At 41.9% G+C, this 17,624-nt stretch overlaps 1 protein-coding gene across 2 annotated transcripts in view; it reads left to right on the forward strand.

Moving 5' to 3' along the window:
- The first annotated feature begins 2,349 nt into the window (after positions 1 to 2,349).
- The window catches only part of CHRM2 (cholinergic receptor muscarinic 2), a 164,278-nt gene continuing 149,003 nt past the window's right edge, over positions 2,350 to 17,624 (forward strand). The window contains exons 1-2 of one of the 2 annotated variants that reach the window (XM_006049828.4): positions 2,350 to 3,133; positions 3,400 to 3,566. The gene's annotated coding sequence lies outside the window, so the exon portion shown is untranslated. Of the gene's footprint in view, positions 3,567 to 17,624 lie in introns of both variants that reach the window. The other variant, XM_045166464.1, reaches the window with a different exon arrangement.

Below are 17,624 nucleotides of genomic sequence, written 5' to 3' on the forward strand. Positions count from 1 at the left end.
ACTTTTGAAAGTGTCCCACACTGTGGGTTACTAATAAATGTTAAAGATGTATTCCTGGGAGGGGGGAGTACTCTTTTATCTCAGAAAGTGAACTGGCTTATGAAATAAAAATAAAATGCTCTGAGTATACTTAATCTTTTCTTGTATAGAAAGAGAAACTATAAAGGGGAAAATGGTATTTCTTCTGGTCTGTGTTTTGATAGATTATGTTTAACATGCTTGTTGCATGAAATTGAGGAGCAGTATGGTTTCCAATCACAAGACTCACTCCTAAATATTTTGATTTAGTAGGTCAGAGGAATGACACAAAAATCTGTTTTTAAATCCTTACTGACAGTCTTATAGCTAATTTGCTGTATGTGAGACCTTCTTCTGAAAACTTTACCTGAATGCACTCATTATTCTATATAAAAACTCATTATTCCTTCTAAAAATGGGAATGTTACTATTACTATATCCCTTTTACAGATTAAGAAAATGAGGCACATAAGGGTTAAATAATTCTTCAGAAACACACAATAACTGGCATAGATACAAGTATATGTTTTTTAAAAAGTGTTTGCAGTTATGACCTAAAAGAAAAAAAATGGACATTTTTGTTGATTGTTTGATAAAAATGCCGTTTCCATTTGCAGCTCTTCTCCGAAAGGCCATAACTATCAGGACTCCTATTAAACATGGCTGTTCAGTGATTCATGGACTCTATTTTATTCAAGTCTAAGAAAATATTCATTAGATTTCATTGGCTTTTTGGTTTATTGCTCTGTTTGGATGTGTAACCCTAATTGTGGGCTTCCCTGGTGGCTCAACAGTAAAGAATCTGCCTGCCATTGCAGAAGATGTGGGTTCAATCCTTTGTTGGGAAGATCCCCTGGAGAAGAAAATAGCAACCTATTCCAGTACTCTTGCCTGGGAAATCCCATGGACAGAGGAGCCTGGTGGGCTATAGTCCATAGGGTCACAAGAGTCATGACTTAGTGACTAAATAACAACAAAACCCCATTTGTAAGAAGGCATTAATGATTTGAAAGAACAGAATAACAACAGATCACTGGGTTTTCTTCTTCTCTTTTGCTGGCTAGGGATTCTTTCCCCTTTACTTCTCTGCTTTGGGATGTGTATGTGGTTTTGTTTTGTTTTAAACATCCAAGCCAACTCCCTGAGCTTATGGAAGCTTAATAGTCAGAAATAATGAAGAGAGAAAGGAAAATTTGAATTCATTTTCAAAAGATACCCTGAAGAAATGACAAAATCAGATGTTTGATGTAATGGGCCAAATGCTAGGGGAGGCTGAGGTCAAGACTGCACAGAACTGTCTTGATTTTCTAACAAGTATCTTATACTCTCCCAGTGATGATGGGATGTGAGGGTATGGAGGCTGAAGGTAAAGCCACATGCAGTATGTAGTGCATTATTTCAGGATGACTTATATCAAACAGCAATAGTTTGTGCCATATCCTATTTGGTGATGGCTATGAGTTAACAAAAAGGGCAGACCTTTTCATATATATAATTTTTATTTATTGATGAATTTATATTGCTGCATATTTATTCATCTTGATTGTCATCTGAATGTCTTTCCCTGCCAATAAGATGCTTGCATGTGTGCTAAGTTGCTTTAGTTCTGTCCAACTCTGCGACACCATGGACTGTAACCCACCAGGCTCTTCTGTCCATGGGATTCTCCAGGCAAGAATACTGGAGGGGGTTGCCATTTCCTCCTCAGGGGACCTTCCCAACACAGGAATCGAACCCGCATCTCCTGTGGCTCCTGCATTGCAAGCAAATTCTTTGCCACTGAGCCACCAGGGAAGCCAATAAAATGGGGAGCTTATAAAAGACAGGGGCAGCGACTATTGCTATTCTGTATTCCCTTTGACAACTAGCAAAGGCCTAGGCATCAAGATTTGAACTGAACTTAATTGGATACATCAATTAAGGTTTCAAGCTGTTTTCATTTGATTGCCAAAGGTAGATGAAAGAAAATGCAGCCTTATAGCATATCATACACTGATGCTATGTTTATATACACATACTTTCACAAAAGCAAGTCTTGTCCTCAACTATACTTTAGATTCACATTGTTTTATATCATTTTATCTTTATCAGTTGGGACTACAGCCTAAAAATAATATTCTTCTTGGAATGGATTTCCCATTAAAATGAAAAAATAAAAAGCTGATTGTTTTAACAGAAAAAAAATTATATACTGATTTTTTTTCATGGAGATCCCAAATTTCATAAAGGATCATAAATACTTTGTAATCTAATGCCTATTAGTCAAAGAAAACATGGGCATTGACCCCAGCGTAAAAGAAGAAAGAAAACAGTTACGTCTTCCTCTTATACATTTGCCAGTGTCCCAAAGAAATAAACAATCTGTGAATAGTTCAGCACGATTATATGTTTACAAAGCATAGAGGATTTATTCTAATATTTTCCCACCTGGAAAAACTGGGCTTAAGCGTCTTCGGCAATCAGAAAGCAACACCGAGTTCTTCCCAATATCATGTCACTTTTATAGCAATCATACTTGCAGGAATGGGACTGGGCAATGGTGGTAACTGTAAACGTTCTGATGTAGAAATTGCAGATGGAGAGCTTGGCTCTGGGGATGGACGTGGAAAGAAGCAGAAAGGAGCCTGGAGAAAAGGCTGTCATATTTGCTCAGAAGAACCGCCAAATCAGAGAGCAGAGAAGATTTCATTGGAGGAGCGCCTTCAACAGCAACTAATCCCGTCATATTGAAAGAAAATTGTAAATGTTTTCTCCAGAAATTGTCTGCCCATCGCAGCTAATCGAACACACATTGACGAATACATACATACTCTCTTTTTATACCAAAGGTGCCCGGACGCAGAGACCCGCTCCAGCGAGTGCGCGTGACACACACGGACACGCATACACACACGAACGCACACACGCCAGCCTGCGGGTTGGCCAGAGCCTTGAAACTGCAGATTCCACTCGGAGATCGCCAGAGGCACCGAACTAATTAGTAATTAGTTGCCCCTACACTAATAACTACTTCCCCAATCACTTTGGCGAAGAAATGAATCCCGCCCAGCTCGTCAGTCCAGCCAGGTCTCCGTTGTGTCTTGCTCTCCAGACTCCTCTTCTTCGTGAAAGCCAGGTTTGAAAAGTCTTTTTTGCTTCTTCGCCTTTGGTGTTTTGGTGTGGCGGGCGGGGGCAATGTCACTTTAACTCCAGTCTACACCGCCAAGGGCCTCCAGACTCGTAAAGTGCCTGGGACGCGTGTGGGGTGCGCGACTCTGCTAGCGCGCGCCCGAGCCCCGCGGCTCTTGCCCGAGCCTTTGGGTCCGCTCTCTCCCCGCCTCCCCCCGCCCCACCCCTCCGAGTGTCTCGGCACCAACTAATCTTCTCCTTTTCGTTTGCAAGATCAAGGGAGAGAGCAAGCCGGCTCCCGGCCTCGGACTCTGAGCCGCGCGCAGCTAGCTCCGCGGCGGGTCAGCCCCGAACCCGTGAAGGGCTCCCAGCTCCTGCCAGCCAGCCCACGCCAGGGATACTGCAGCCCGGGGAGGCAACGGGAGCTAATCCGGCGGCAGGTAAGGACAGCCAGCTGCTCAGCCCTCCGCTGGCCAGCGCCAGGGACCCTGGCACCTCCCGATTCTCCGGAACGGGCGCGGAGGGGTCTGGGGTGAGGGCATTGGCGAATTCTTCCACAAGTCCAGATCCTCAAACGGAAACTTTGGTTTCTGGGGCTTGAAGAACTGAGGGCAGCGATGTCGGGTCTGGAAAGCAGGGGCAGAAGAGGCAGAGCGCGGGAAGGGATGCCATACCGCGGGTCACCGAGTCCGGAGGAATGTGGCAATGGCAGCCTGGGGGCCCGAGCCGGCCCGGGCGTCGCGCCCTCTTCCAGCCCGCGACCCCCTCCACTGTCACCAACTCCCCCTTCCTTGCGGTGTCCGCAAGACCGGGGAGCTTCGCCCTCTCCTGCCCCTCACGTTTCTTCCAGCCTGGGGTCTGGCCACATCTCCCAGGCGTTTAGGGTGGAGGCCCGGCTCCCCGGCCCCGCACGATCCGCGGGTTCCGCTCTGTGAGAGCCCGCGCCAGGTGGCCAGAGGGAGGCTTCGCGCTGTGGTCCGAGGAGCGTGGCCAAGGGCGGGGGGGTGGGGGGGACACGAATGGGGAGAGGGTCCCAGGACGGAGCAGGCGGAAGCCGTCTGCAACCTCGTCCTGTTTCGGCCCGAACACGAGGTCGGCTGTCCGCCTCGGCTAGAGGACAGGGTCTCAGCCTCAAGCCCGCGGGGTCCCGGACCGTGCCAGGGCTGCGTCGACAGCCACCTCACAATGAGCTCTGAGCCACCCCGGCGGGCTTCGGGGTTGTAGATTGGGAACGACTGCACCCACAATATCCCTTTGCCGTCCCGCACCTGCGGACTCGGGCGATCGCAGATAACTTGTAGCTCTCGGAACCTGCGAGGTACGGACGGTCCAAGCCCGCGCAGGGGAGATCGCGCAGCAATTCCACCTGTGCGCTCTGCCCCGCGCCCCTGGGGCGTCCCCGGCGGGGCCGGACGGTGCTTGCCTGGGAGAGCTCTGAAGAGGTCAAGACTTGAGATTCCCCGGAATCACTGACTCAGAAAGCAGCGCACACCCACTGCCTCAGCCTCCCGCCAGCGTCCCCAACCTTCTCTAGCCTTCTGCTTGTCGCGGTCCTCCAGGCTGCTCTAAGCCACAAAATCGTGAAAAAGAGGGTCTACGGGGCTCGCCAGACCCACGCCTTGAGACCAGGGTTGCCTGAAAGGAAATATCTCTGGGGAGCCCCTCGGGATGGAGGGGAGGGAGGAGAGAGGAGAAACGGAGGTAAATGCCTAAGTCAAGCAGAACTGTCGACCGACATCTCACCCGAGCCGCCCTCCCGTGTCCTTAGTCGGTTCACGGCCACGGCCCGCCTGTGACGGAGGCCACCAAGGGCTCCAAGTCGGCCCGCCCAATCGCGGGGAGCCCAGCAAGAGCACGGAGCCTTCAAGTCCTCAAGCTCCGGAATCCCCCGCACTGACTTTCTATTTCCCCTTCATCTTGCCTTTTTCTGGTTTGTGTTGCTTTTCTTGCTCTTCTTAGCGCTGGGTGGCAGTGGGTTCGTGTAGTGTGCCCATCCACTAGTACACGCAGCAAGCGACACAACACGCATCTCCCTGCTGTACCGCACACCCGCCCGCGCTCCCGCACTCAGCCCCCGCCCCCCAATTCCACAACCCCGAGCGCCTGCGGCAAGGACCACCTCCTTGACCAGGATCACAGTCACGGCGGCGGTGGCCTTGGCTCCCCGGAGGGCTGAGCCGGCCCAGATTCGAGAGAAACAGTGGGGCAATGGGAAAGGCCTGAGGCAAACTTGAATTTGGGTTGAGGGTGGTGTAGGGGGAGACTCTGAGGGCAAAGGCCCCCAGCACTGGAGCTCGGCTGCAGCTGCTCTGAGGGGACCCTGAGGCTCTGGCCCCCTCAGCGCCTGCGTGGAGGAGAGCCCACCCTTAGGGGAGCAACCTCTCTCTGGGGAAGTTCAGATAGCCAGGTCCTGGAGTGGACCAGCAGCAGCTCACTTTGCTCCAGAACCTTCCGGTTTACCTGCCTTGAGAGGGCTCTGAAATGTGGCACCTCCGTACACTACAGCTATTCACCCAACCTTGGGCCACAGGATCCTCCTACTGTATTTTGTTGGCAATCAAATATAATATATGCATTATATTGAAAATATATAGAAGGATATATAGAGAGAGTACACTTTCATTGATAAGCAAATAATAAGGATGATGACACAGTTAAGAAACTGCAGTTAGGTGTGTGTATGTGGGGTCTTTGGGGTGGTAACCACAAGGGAATAATCATAGAATTAAATCAGTAGATCACATTAAGAACTATATTAGGCTACAATTCAGAAAGTGGACTCTTTGAGACTCTTGGCAAATGGATGGAAGAATTTTGTGCCAACAATGTAGCAGCTTTGCAGGATTTGACTGCTAAGGATTCAAGAAGTAATGTTAATATCAGATGAATTTTTATTATTACTATTATTAGTAAATGTCTAGCTGTGGCAGTACTCTAAGCAACTTCTATTGACTCCACATGCTTTATTAGGCTAAATAATCATGCCAATTAAAGCTGAAAAGTAAAACTTGACCCTAAAAAGGCATGGAAGTACCAACCAACTCAGCTTACTGTTTTAAAACTCTGTGAATGAGATGGGGCAGGAGTAGGGTAAAGTCCTTGGATCCCAAAATTCAGAGTGGGCTTCCTGAAAGATGCTTGGTCTTCCTATAAAAGAAAAGTGTGTTTGTTTATGTAAGTGTGTTTAAGGTTGTCTGGGGGGATTGTAGGGAGAAAATAGGTCGATTTGAATATCCCTATCCTAGTTTAAGTTTAAGAGAACCCACAGAATGTGTTTGTAACTCAGCTGACTTCAGATATAAGTGTAGGAGAGTGTGCTTGTGTGCTCAGTCACTCGGTCGTGTCCGACTCTTTGCGACCACACATACTGTCGCCTGCCAGGCTCCTCTGTTCATGGGATTTCCTGGCAAGAATACTGGATGGATTGCCATTTCCTACTCCATGGAATTTTTCCAACCCAGGGATCGAACCCATGTCTCCTGAGTCTCCTGCATTGGCAGGTGGATTCTTTACCACTGAGCCACCTGGGAAGCCAAATGTAGGAAAGCCAGCAGTCAAATGTAGGTAAAAGTCTCTTTGGAATGAGCCCCCACAGTCTGTCAATATGGGGGGACATCTTCACATTTAACAACCCACATTACTCCAAACACGATCCTATCCCCTTCTTTGCCCAGATAACCCCTAACATCTGGGGTTATCTGAACTTGTATGTACTTCAGTGGCAGTTTTACAATTCTAATTTCAGAGTAGCCAACCCTCTGAGCACAGGAGGAGGGAAGCGAAGTCTCAGAGTTTTGGGGAAAACAGCAGACCACAGAGAAGGGAGGAAGGGCAGGGAATCTGCTTTCCTGGAGAAGGACCAACAGGAGACACGTCACTCTAACCCACAGCAGTGAACAAAGGTGAAGCCAGTGTAAGAGAGGAAGAAGAGGAGGCCATTTATTCTAATAAAGGAATTGAAGAGAGAATGGGAGGGAAAAAATGAGGACAAGAATCTGTGAGCATGCCATTAGGAGCCCCATAATAATCTCCATCACTGATGTCAGTCCTTGGGGCATGCCTGTGAGAGAATGCCCATGAGCAACTGCCTAAATATGACCACTCAAACCCCACTTTTACTCTTATCTTAATCTTTCTTTAGTTTACTCAGTAGGATCAAGAGACTGACAGAAACACTTTGTCACACAGTCTCCTTGAGGGACCTGGTTTTCTTCTTTTAGCTTTGTATTGGAGTTGAGTTGGCATTTTACAATGTGAGCCTGTGTTGTGTTCCTCAGTGGACTTCTCTATATCAAAACCGTCAGTATTCTCCTGGTGACCCCCTGGTTTATTCCCTGTCTCCTGTTCCCATTTTGTCTACCTTCAGTTCACTCAGCAGATGTGGGGACTGCTTTCCTTGAAAGGTATCAGAGCAAGGGAACTGACTGCACACCCCAAAGCTCAGCAGGGCCACATGGTGATTATGGGGACGGTAGTGTGTGTTTTGTGTGGAACAAAGGAAGCAGGTCATTTTTCCTTGGAAACTCATTTTCATATAGTGTGTTCTAAGTCTCTGAAACTGTCCTAAGCACTTCACATGTATTATATCATCTTTCTGTCAGGGCTTTATCCCCAGTGTTTAAAATAGTGTCTGTCTTCTAGGAGTTTATTAACTATTTGTTGAATGAGTGAATTGATAAATCAGTTTCTTATTGTATCACAGCCACAATCCTATGAAGTAGATGTTAGTGTCCCCATTTTACAAATGAGGAAACTGGTTTTCAGAGGGGTCAGGTAATGACCCAAGATCACACAGCTAGTAAGTCACAGTCCCTGGATTCAAACAAGGGCTGTTGGACTCTAGTCTTTGGACTCCTGTTGGAATCCAGGTTTTGTCTTACACTGTGGAGATACAGTGTACATGTTCCCCTATGTTTGAGGAAATCACAGCTCTGGTGTTTTGAGTCCAACAGTGTTCTCCCTACTCCTTCAGTTAAACTGTGTATTCTGGTTGTATTGCCTAAAGCCTAAGCAAGAAAGATTCATTGCCAACTAGATTCTTCTGTTGGCATAACCTGCTTGACCCAGTGATTGCCTCTGGTAGAGGAAAGTAAGGGCACAGAAATTACCTGGTATTTTGGCAGATGCTATTTTCACCTGTAGCAACACCAAGATTTCCTTTTGTCTGGTGCAGGAGGATGAAAGAGTTTTTGATAGTACCCAATTCAACTCACCTTAAGTGTTGAAGTGGGTAAAGAGGTTTTCCATTGTGATGCAGTTAACCAAGAACTGCCTCAGAGTATACACATTCCCACTTTCCTCTAGTTGTCTCTCCACTTGAGTTCCTCTTTCTTTGTATTAAGATTGTTTGTGCTTGAAGTTCTGAGTTTGAATGGCAGGTTTTGATTTTAGTTAAAACTGATCATCCACCTTTGCTTTGAAAAGCATGGTGTGACTTTGTGAACATACGATTAGCAAAGTGTGTGAGGCTTGTTCTGACTGGTTTGCCTCCTTCTACACTTAATATATTCTTGTCTTTATTTCATTTCCCTTTTTCTGCACACATGTTCAAGCTCCTTCTTTTATACTGTGACCTAAATATACAATCATCTTAACTGGTGCTGTTACCATGGTAATGTTTCATGGTAGATAAGGGTACACACTAAAAAATCAGTCTCTTTCATTAGCAATGGAATTCCTTCTTTGTTTTTCGCCCCCCTCTCCCCAATCCAAGCTTTCACTGAATGGCGCCCTCTGGTGTCCGGTAACAGGAAGCACACTACTGTGGATTGGGCAAGAACATTTTTTAAAATTGAGAGAATTTTTGTTTCAATAATTTGAGGTGGACAAAAGCAAGAAAGACTCTTAATTAGTATGTTTCTAAGTAAAAAGATTAGTAGAAAACATTCATTGCCTGAACATATTAAATACTGTTTGCTGTGTAGAGTTCTAGAAAGTTATGGGAAATGGATATTTATGATCCTTATGTGTTTAACATTATTGTGAAAGTTTTTCTGTGGGATTTACAAAGAGAGTTTTGTTATGGGAGATATTGAGATATCTCTGGATGAGATATCTAAGCTAATGGATTGTTTCGTATGTTTAAGTCTTTAAAATTTCAAAATGGAAGTGTTCTGTCTTTAGAATGGGAACATTGTTTTTGCTGGATAGTATATATAATGGTGTTGATGATGATGATGATAAAATAATATTTGCATGTATAATTTGTTGTTTTGTTATTTGAGAAACTTGAAAGTTTTGCTCTTTATTATTGTGTGAATATATAATATGCATATTATTATTATTTACAAATTACATGACACATGTAAGGTTGACATGCTAGAAATATCTTCTTTCTTCCTCACTCCAGCTCCTCTGTCACCATCTAACTGAGTCATCAAATCAAACATCTCTTAGATTTGTCTGGACTTCATCCTCTTTTCTCCATCCACACATCTTTTTTAGATCTTCAGCATCTCTTACTTGAACTATCACCAGAGCCTTGTGTTTCTATGGTCTCCCACCTTCAGTCTTTCTCTAGTACAATCTATGCCTCACATTGCCGGAATAACCTTTCTAAAATGCAAATCTGAACATGTCATTCTCTTGTTAAAAATTCTTCACTGTCTCAACTGTCTAGGATAAACTAAAAATCAAATCCACATGAGATCTTCCATAGATGACCAAAGCCTTTATTCCAAGCTCTGTTAGCCACTTCTCCATTCCCCTTCTACACAAGGAAATAATACATATATATAAATAGCTTAGTGTAATGACTGACATAGAGTAAACGCAAAGTAAATATTGGTCAAATTTGTTTTCTCTTCATTATTCTCTTTTTCCTCCTTCTCTTCATTTAATTTACTATTAGTATAAAACTAATAAGCAGTAATAAATATAATACTTAAACTAGTCATTTCCCAAACTAATAATAATAGGTAAGAAAAGCTATGGTGTGGCAGATATTTTGCTGAATATTTAGCATCCTATAATTTCATTTAATTTCTCACAATCAGGTACATTGCTCTATGGGGTTGGCAGAATTGTTTTCTTGGATATTAAAATGAACTGTATACAGAATGGTTAGCCTGCAAGAGTTCTAGGCAAGTTGAATGGTACTGGTAATGGGGCACTAGCCAGAATTTGTTAGGGATGCTGATAACGTCTGTATTGAGAACAGAGGCCATATTTGCATACATGACAGTGATATACATTTCAACTGTGTTAGAATCAGAGCTTTACAGAGCTTTATTTTTCCCCAATGTTTTGAGTAGATAATAGGTAACTCTATTAATATGCATAGTCCCCCATTCCATTTTATTGTATCAAGGAAATTATAGGCATCTCCATAGGTCAAATAACTAGTTTAGAGTCAAATTTCCAACCCGTGGCTAATGTGCAGCAAAAACAAAACTGAAGATCTATGCTTTTAAGATCAGTGAAAATAAATAGCAAACTGTGTGGTAGCAGAGTATTATTTTGAAGTCATCTCGATTTACAGGGTTCAGTAGAGCAGGACTTCTTGTTTCTGAAGTTGAGGCTCCTAGATCCCCTCGAATGTTTATCTCATGGAAAAAATGGATCTTTTTCAGCAGTCCACATTCATCATCAACCAGATTCTGAATTATTTGAATCAAATCACCTCTGTCTTCTAAGAAGTCTTTCAAAGAGGTTCACTCACTGGTTGAGTCCTTGAACTACACTATTCTTCTTGAAGAGATTCTGGGTCAGCAGATTTGGGGCCAGACCCAGGAATCTGTGTGTTTAGCACCTCATGTGATACTGAGGTGGGTAAACACAGGACTACATTTTAAAATAAGGTCAGATGGAAGAACTGGCATCTAAAGGGCAATGGAGAAGTACAAAGATTGGATAACCAACCCAAATGCTGCTACCAGTGTTATCAAGAGTCTCCCTTGTATGAGCCATTGAGACTGAGAGCTTGGTTGTGGTCAGAGACTACTAGATCCTTCAGTTACATGTGATGAGTAACAACTCAGGAGAATATCCAAAGATAAAGATGATTCTCTTCTATGTCATATGACTCTGACACTTATTTGTCTAGATGGAGTATAGTCCTTATATACCTTATGTCCACAGAGTTAAATCAGTCCTGGTTATTGAAGAAATAAGCACTTGATGTCTTTCCATTTTCTCTGTCCAAAATTACTCCTTCTCTCCGATACTTCCTTGGGAAGATGTCTTCATGGTTCCAGAGCGCCTCTGTGCACTCTCCTATCTGGGGTTCTGTCTAGATTTCCATTACTAATCTAGCAGACCAAGCACCTGGCCCTCTTCCCTTTCCTCTCTCGGAGCTCTAATGGAGGAGTTCTAGTGGAGGAGAATGGAGAAATTGTCACAAATGTTAATGGGGATACATTTCACTGTTATTGTTACAAAATGTTGGTGCACTGTGATGAACCCCAGTAGCAGACTGATATAAAACCTCCTCTCCAGGAAAGGAATGTTATGGTGGTTTTTCCTGATGTTATTGCTCACCCTCCGTCCTGAAGCTGTCTTCCACTTTAATAAAGCAAAGAATCGCCTTCCCCTACCTCATCAACTATGCCAAGTCAGTAAACAAGATGAAATAAAATAGGAAGAAAAGCCTATGATTTCTTGATTATTTAATTAACTACTAAGGAACTCTTTAGAAGGAATGCAATGGGAAGCTCAAGAATTACCTAAAGGCTAATTTTTCCTACTCTCTATAAAAGCTAAGCATGGAATAATTTGATTGTCAAGGGAAGAACATAAATTTCATACAATTTCATATTGTTGAACATGATGAAGATTTTCTAATACTCTGCTCTGCTACCATATAGCCAGCATAAAAATAGGAAATGATAGGGAAACTCTATTTAATTGTATTCTTTGGAGAGCATCAGGACATTTGGTTTCATTTTAGGAAGAAAATAAAGAGCAGCCCCAAAGGCAAAGTGCTTCCCAAATCTGCCTGCTGTTTTCTTGCTTCATCCTCAAAATTACTTTGCTACCAGATTTTATCAGTGGTGTGGGCCGTTTTGTCTTCACATGTAAGCTTAAATATTATAGACTTTTTTCTCCTTTTGTGTTGTGTCCTGGAAGTACTGAAGGCAGGGAGAACAGTGGACAATGAAGGTTTAGCTTCTGTTGTCTCTGGCTGATGGGTGCCAAGCATCGGGTCACACTTTTGCATTTACTTTAAAGTGAGCATGACTGGATATTTTTCATGACTGAATGTTTCCATGTTAGGGAAAATTTCAGAATTTTGAATGAGATACTCTTCTGTGACAACAATAAAGACAATCAGATCAGATCAGTCGCTCAGTTGTGTCCGACTCTTTGCGACCTCATGAATCGCAGCATGCCAGGCCTCCCTGTCCATCACCAACTCCGGGAGTTCACTCAGACTCATGTCCATCGATTCAGTGATGCCATCCAGCTATCTCATCCTCTGTCGTCCCCTTCTCCTCTTGCCCCCACTTCCTCCCAGCGTCAGAGTCTTTTCCAATGAGTCAACTCTTCACATGAGGTGGCCAAAGTACTGGAGTTTCAGCTTTAGCATCATTCTTTCCAAAGAAATCCCAGGGCTGATCTCCTTCAGAATGGACTGGTTGGATCTCCTTGCAGTCCAAGGGACTCTCAAGAGTCTTCTCCAATACCACAGTTCAAAAGCATCAATTCTTTGGCGCTCAGCCTTCTTCACAGTCCAACTCTCACATCCATACATGACCACAGGAAAAATCATAGCCTTGACTAGACGAACCTTTGTTGGCAAAGTAATGTCTCTGCTTTTGAATATGCTATCTAGGTTGGTCATAACTCTCCTTCCAAGGAGTAAGCGTCTTTTAATTTCATGGCTGCAGTCACCATCTGCAGTGATTTTGGAGCCCACAAAAAATAAAGTCTGACACTGTTTCCACTGTTTCCCCACCTATTTCCCATGACGTGATGGGACCAGATGCCATGATCTTCATTTTCTGAATAAAGACAATAAAAACAGTGAAATCATAGCCACTCTTTCTTGAGTGTCTACCACAGTTTAGACCCTGTGCCATTTTCTTTATGTGTACTATTCCTATAGCTTGCACCAATCCGATGTGATAGAGGGTTGTTTTTTCTTTCTAAGTAAGTGCAGAAATTCTTGCCAGTGCACACAAAATAACTTGTTAAGACCTAAGAGTAAGTTCATTGCTTTGGGCATCAGTCTCACATCTAAAATCAAAGATAAGTATTAAATTTTTGTTTGTTTGTTTATTTTGTTTTACTACCATAAGGAGTTTCTTTAAAAGAATATCCAATTGTATTATTTGCTATCTAATTCTGATAAAGTCAAGGAAAAAGAGGGAAGAAAAAGGGGCACATCACACTGACTTAAGAATATGAAAACATGAAAACACAGTTTATACTTGAGGAATCAGTATTAGATATATTTAGAATCTACCTTGGCCACTCACCTCCTGGTTTAGTCTGATAGTAGGCTTCATGTTTGAAGATGCTTTATCCTTCTTAGCCCCCTGGGAGCTCTCTCTAGGTACAGAGGGGACAAGAATCTTAATATAGCTTCTAGGTATGGAATTGCCAAGGCATAAAATATGACTCTGTGAGTATTTATAAAACATATACAAATATATATAGGAACACTTTTGTTGACTATGAAAACACTATGTGTTGTTAAAATATTATTTGATCTTCTGTTTCCTATTGTGCTACCTATTCCTTTTCTTTGCAAGACAATTGCTATGACTTAACATTAACCTCCACGTTGCATATGTAAAAGGCCAAAGCAGCTAATTATTCTGAGGGATGAAGCATCAGTGGATTAATTCTATTCCTGTTTACATGCCCACTGTCAACTCTTAACTATTTGTTTGTATGTCCTAAGTCTCCAGGAATCATTAGTGTCTATTGGTAAATGATAATACCAGCTAATTTTTTTACAATTAATTGAAATTTCACACTCTTACATTTCAATATCAGTCAATATTTTTACATACTGACACTTTTAATCAAGGAGTATCTTTCACAAGGGAGCAACAGCAAGGCCCTCATTAATTAAAGTGATAATTATTCTCCCTTGCAGTTAGTTACATAACACATTCTTCAAGAAATTCACATCCTTAGCATTCCTCTTTAAACCTCTCCCATTTAAAAGAAGATTCTTTGGCTTCTATCTCTGTACGAATTTACTAAAAATTCACATTACTTTTATTTTCGAGAAGTGATATAGAAAGGAGGTCATATTTATTTTCCAGCGTTTCCATATTCAAACAAAATAAAATGACATCGTTTCTATCATTTAAGTGTTCAGATCGAATCTCAGGAGTCATTTTCAAGGGAGAAGGATGTTGTCAATTGTCTCCCCTTTGATGTTCACCGGCTTATTTTAGCTTCTGTATCGCAATGCGAGTTCCCATGATCCACTTCTCTTGGATCATTCTTTGGTCTCTCAACCCTCAGCTGCTTAATTGCTCCTGCCTCTCGGCAGCTTTTTCAGTACACAAAGTTTGTGACATTTCCCCCTCTGATTCAGTCCTGTGATTTTAGAAGATATTGAATCTAGAGTGTAGGCTCTAACTGGCAGCCCTGCTCTCTTCTCCTTTATTAGGTATTGCTCCAGTTCTTATATTTTGGCACCTTATGGTGTGAGATGCACTTTTAGAAATATTCGATGGTGACTGTTAGCTGATTTCCCTAATACTTAGGAACTTCAGATCATTGAAATCACTGTGACATATACTGGCCAGAGTTTCTAAAGGTCATTTTCTGCATTTGCTTCTTTTAATTAAATTAGAGTGGGTTATTCATCCCAGTTGCTGCAAATATTTGACTACTTTAAAATTTTTTTTCTCCCAAACTCCATGTGCTCTTATTTTAATGTCCCAATAAATTGAATATGAAATGATATCAATAGATCAGTTATCTAAAATTCAAAATGATTTTTCATTACTCTGTATAATTACTGAAAGATAACTTCCTTGCTGCTTGTCTTTGTGTGTGTGTGTGTGTTTTAAAGAAGTTTTAGGTTCACAGCAGAACTGACTAGAAAGTACAATGAATTCTCGTATGCTTCCTGCCCACATACAGGGACGGCTTCTTCCATAGTCGACATCAGCCACTAGAGAGGGGCCCTGGTTACAATGGATGAACTCACAGTTCCTAGTTTACAGTAGGGTTCACTCTTGGTGTTGTATTTTCCAAGAGTTTTGACAAACGTAAAGGTAATAACATGTATCCACCAATATAGTATCATAAAGGGTAATTTCATTGCCCACAAAATTCTCTGTGCTCCCCCTTATGTACACCTCTTTCCCTCCTAACCGGACACAGCCACTGATCCTTTTACTGTCTCCAGAGTTTTGCATTTTCCAGAATGTTATACAGTTGGAATCATATAGTATGTAGACTCTTCAGATTGGCTTCTTAAACTTAGTAATATGCATTTACGTTTCCTTCATGTTTTTTCTTAGCTTGATGGCTCATTCAGTACTTGCCATCTTGTGGTTTTTATGTACTATTTTTATTTCTCATTATTATATTTTTCACTGTATATATTGGAATCTCACTATTTATATAGATAGTTATATATCTATATCTATCTATCTATATATAGTAATTCAGACAACAAAAATATTTTGCCTCTTTGCTGAAAGACTTAGATAGTGTGTTTATCCAGTGTGGGTAACTCTTCAGCTCCTTTGAGTCTGTAATTATGAGAAGATGAAGAATGGACATTGCAAATCTTTTTTTTTTTTTTCTGTTTCTCTTTTCCAAGATCTTCCAAGTCTCAGCAGATCACTTACAATGAAGCTAAGAATAAAACCTGAGAACTTACCTAAGATACTTTTACTGACCTTTAAATGGAGCATAAACTTAACTTGTTTTATCAGTAGCAGACAGAGTATTCTTAATTTATTTGAAAAGTAAGACAAATCCTAAGAGGCTTTTAAAATTTGACTTTTAGTATCTCTGCTTGGGCTTACTCTTTGGCTTAAACATGTGCCTTCTGTTCAAGTCCTTTACACAGTGAATGAAGTTGTCATTGATATTCTCTGGTTTCATAAGAAGAGACACGTTCCATAAAGGGAAGATTTGCATTTTGTGGTTTTTAAAGTTTTGCTCAGCATCTTATGTCTAGTTCTATGCGTAGCACATAGCAGAAGTCAATAAATATTTTTAATGATGATTTTATGCCCTTAGTCTGCTTTCTGTTGTTCAGTCACTAAGTCGTGTCCAACTCTTTGCAACCCCATGGACTGTAGCACACTAGGCTTCCCTGTCCTTCACTATTTCCTGGAGTTTGCTCAAACATCATTGACTCAATGATGCTATCCAACCATCTTTTCCTCTGTTGCCTCTGCTGAACATGCAAAATTTCTTACTACTCTAATCTTCTTCTATTGGTTTCATAACAAGAAGTCACCATTTTCTGAAATAGCTCAAAGAAATTCTCTTTCTAGGTAAAATTTTCCTTTCAAAATAACCCTTTTCTTCTGATAAGTTTTCCCACTTTTGAAACCAACACTTCGTCTAAGCTTGAGCAAAATTTTCTGTGGGGTACCTTTGTAGGTATATGGTATTATTATTACTTTGTTTAAGCTGAATGTAATTAATAACCATCACATGAACTTTTAAAGTAACTCGCCTTGATTGTTATTATATGTAGGGTATGTTGAAACAAATTTTAGTTAGCACAGATCACATAGGATTTAAATATACCACTTTTTTTTTTCATACTAGGATGGACTTTCAATACATCAAAAACAATGGACTCTCTTTGTTTCATTCCATCTACAAGATAATATGGAGAATTATCTAAAAAGATGGAGAATGATTTACATCATGAGATGGAGTACCATTCTGCATACCTTGCCATACTATGTAGCCTTAGTCTTATGCATAGAATTGGAATAAGAATTTATTTGTTCTTTTATTCATTAATTCAACAAATATTTACTTAGCGCTTACTTTATGCAAATCACATTGCTTTGCTATCCCTAGCTATCCCTCCTACCTGACCCCTCTCTATCATCCTGCAGAAATATTCCTGGGGAAGTGGAGATACTATACTCACATGCCCAATTTCACCCCCTTCTTTACTCAGGCTTAGCATTCTGTCACAATAGCACTCTGCAGCCTTGGTAGTTATAGTGGAGCTGTGCTCTTCGGCAGCCAGAAACTTCCACTGGCCTTCACTATTGACTAGAGAGCTTAGAAAGAAAAGGTTTTAACCTTTTCCTCTAACTTGAGGTTCCAGTGTCTCACAAAAGGTATACTCCACTGTCAGGAGTATAAAATAGTGGTTAAGAATTTGCATTTTGGATACCATTGTACTGTTGCCAGTTTGTCTTTAGTTCCTTTGACTTCACAGAGTCAAGTCTTTAGTGAAGTGTTCAAAATTATATAGTCTTATGCACTTATTTTACAGTTAAGGAAACTGAGCAAGAAATGGAAGTGAGTTGTTCTGTAGGTGACGATGATTTAAGGTGACAGAGCCAGGATTGGGGCCTGAACATCTAGATACCCAGTGCATTTTC

This window comes from Bubalus bubalis, chromosome 8 (genome assembly GCF_019923935.1).
Source record: "Bubalus bubalis isolate 160015118507 breed Murrah chromosome 8, NDDB_SH_1, whole genome shotgun sequence".
Lineage (NCBI taxonomy): Eukaryota > Metazoa > Chordata > Mammalia > Artiodactyla > Bovidae > Bubalus > Bubalus bubalis.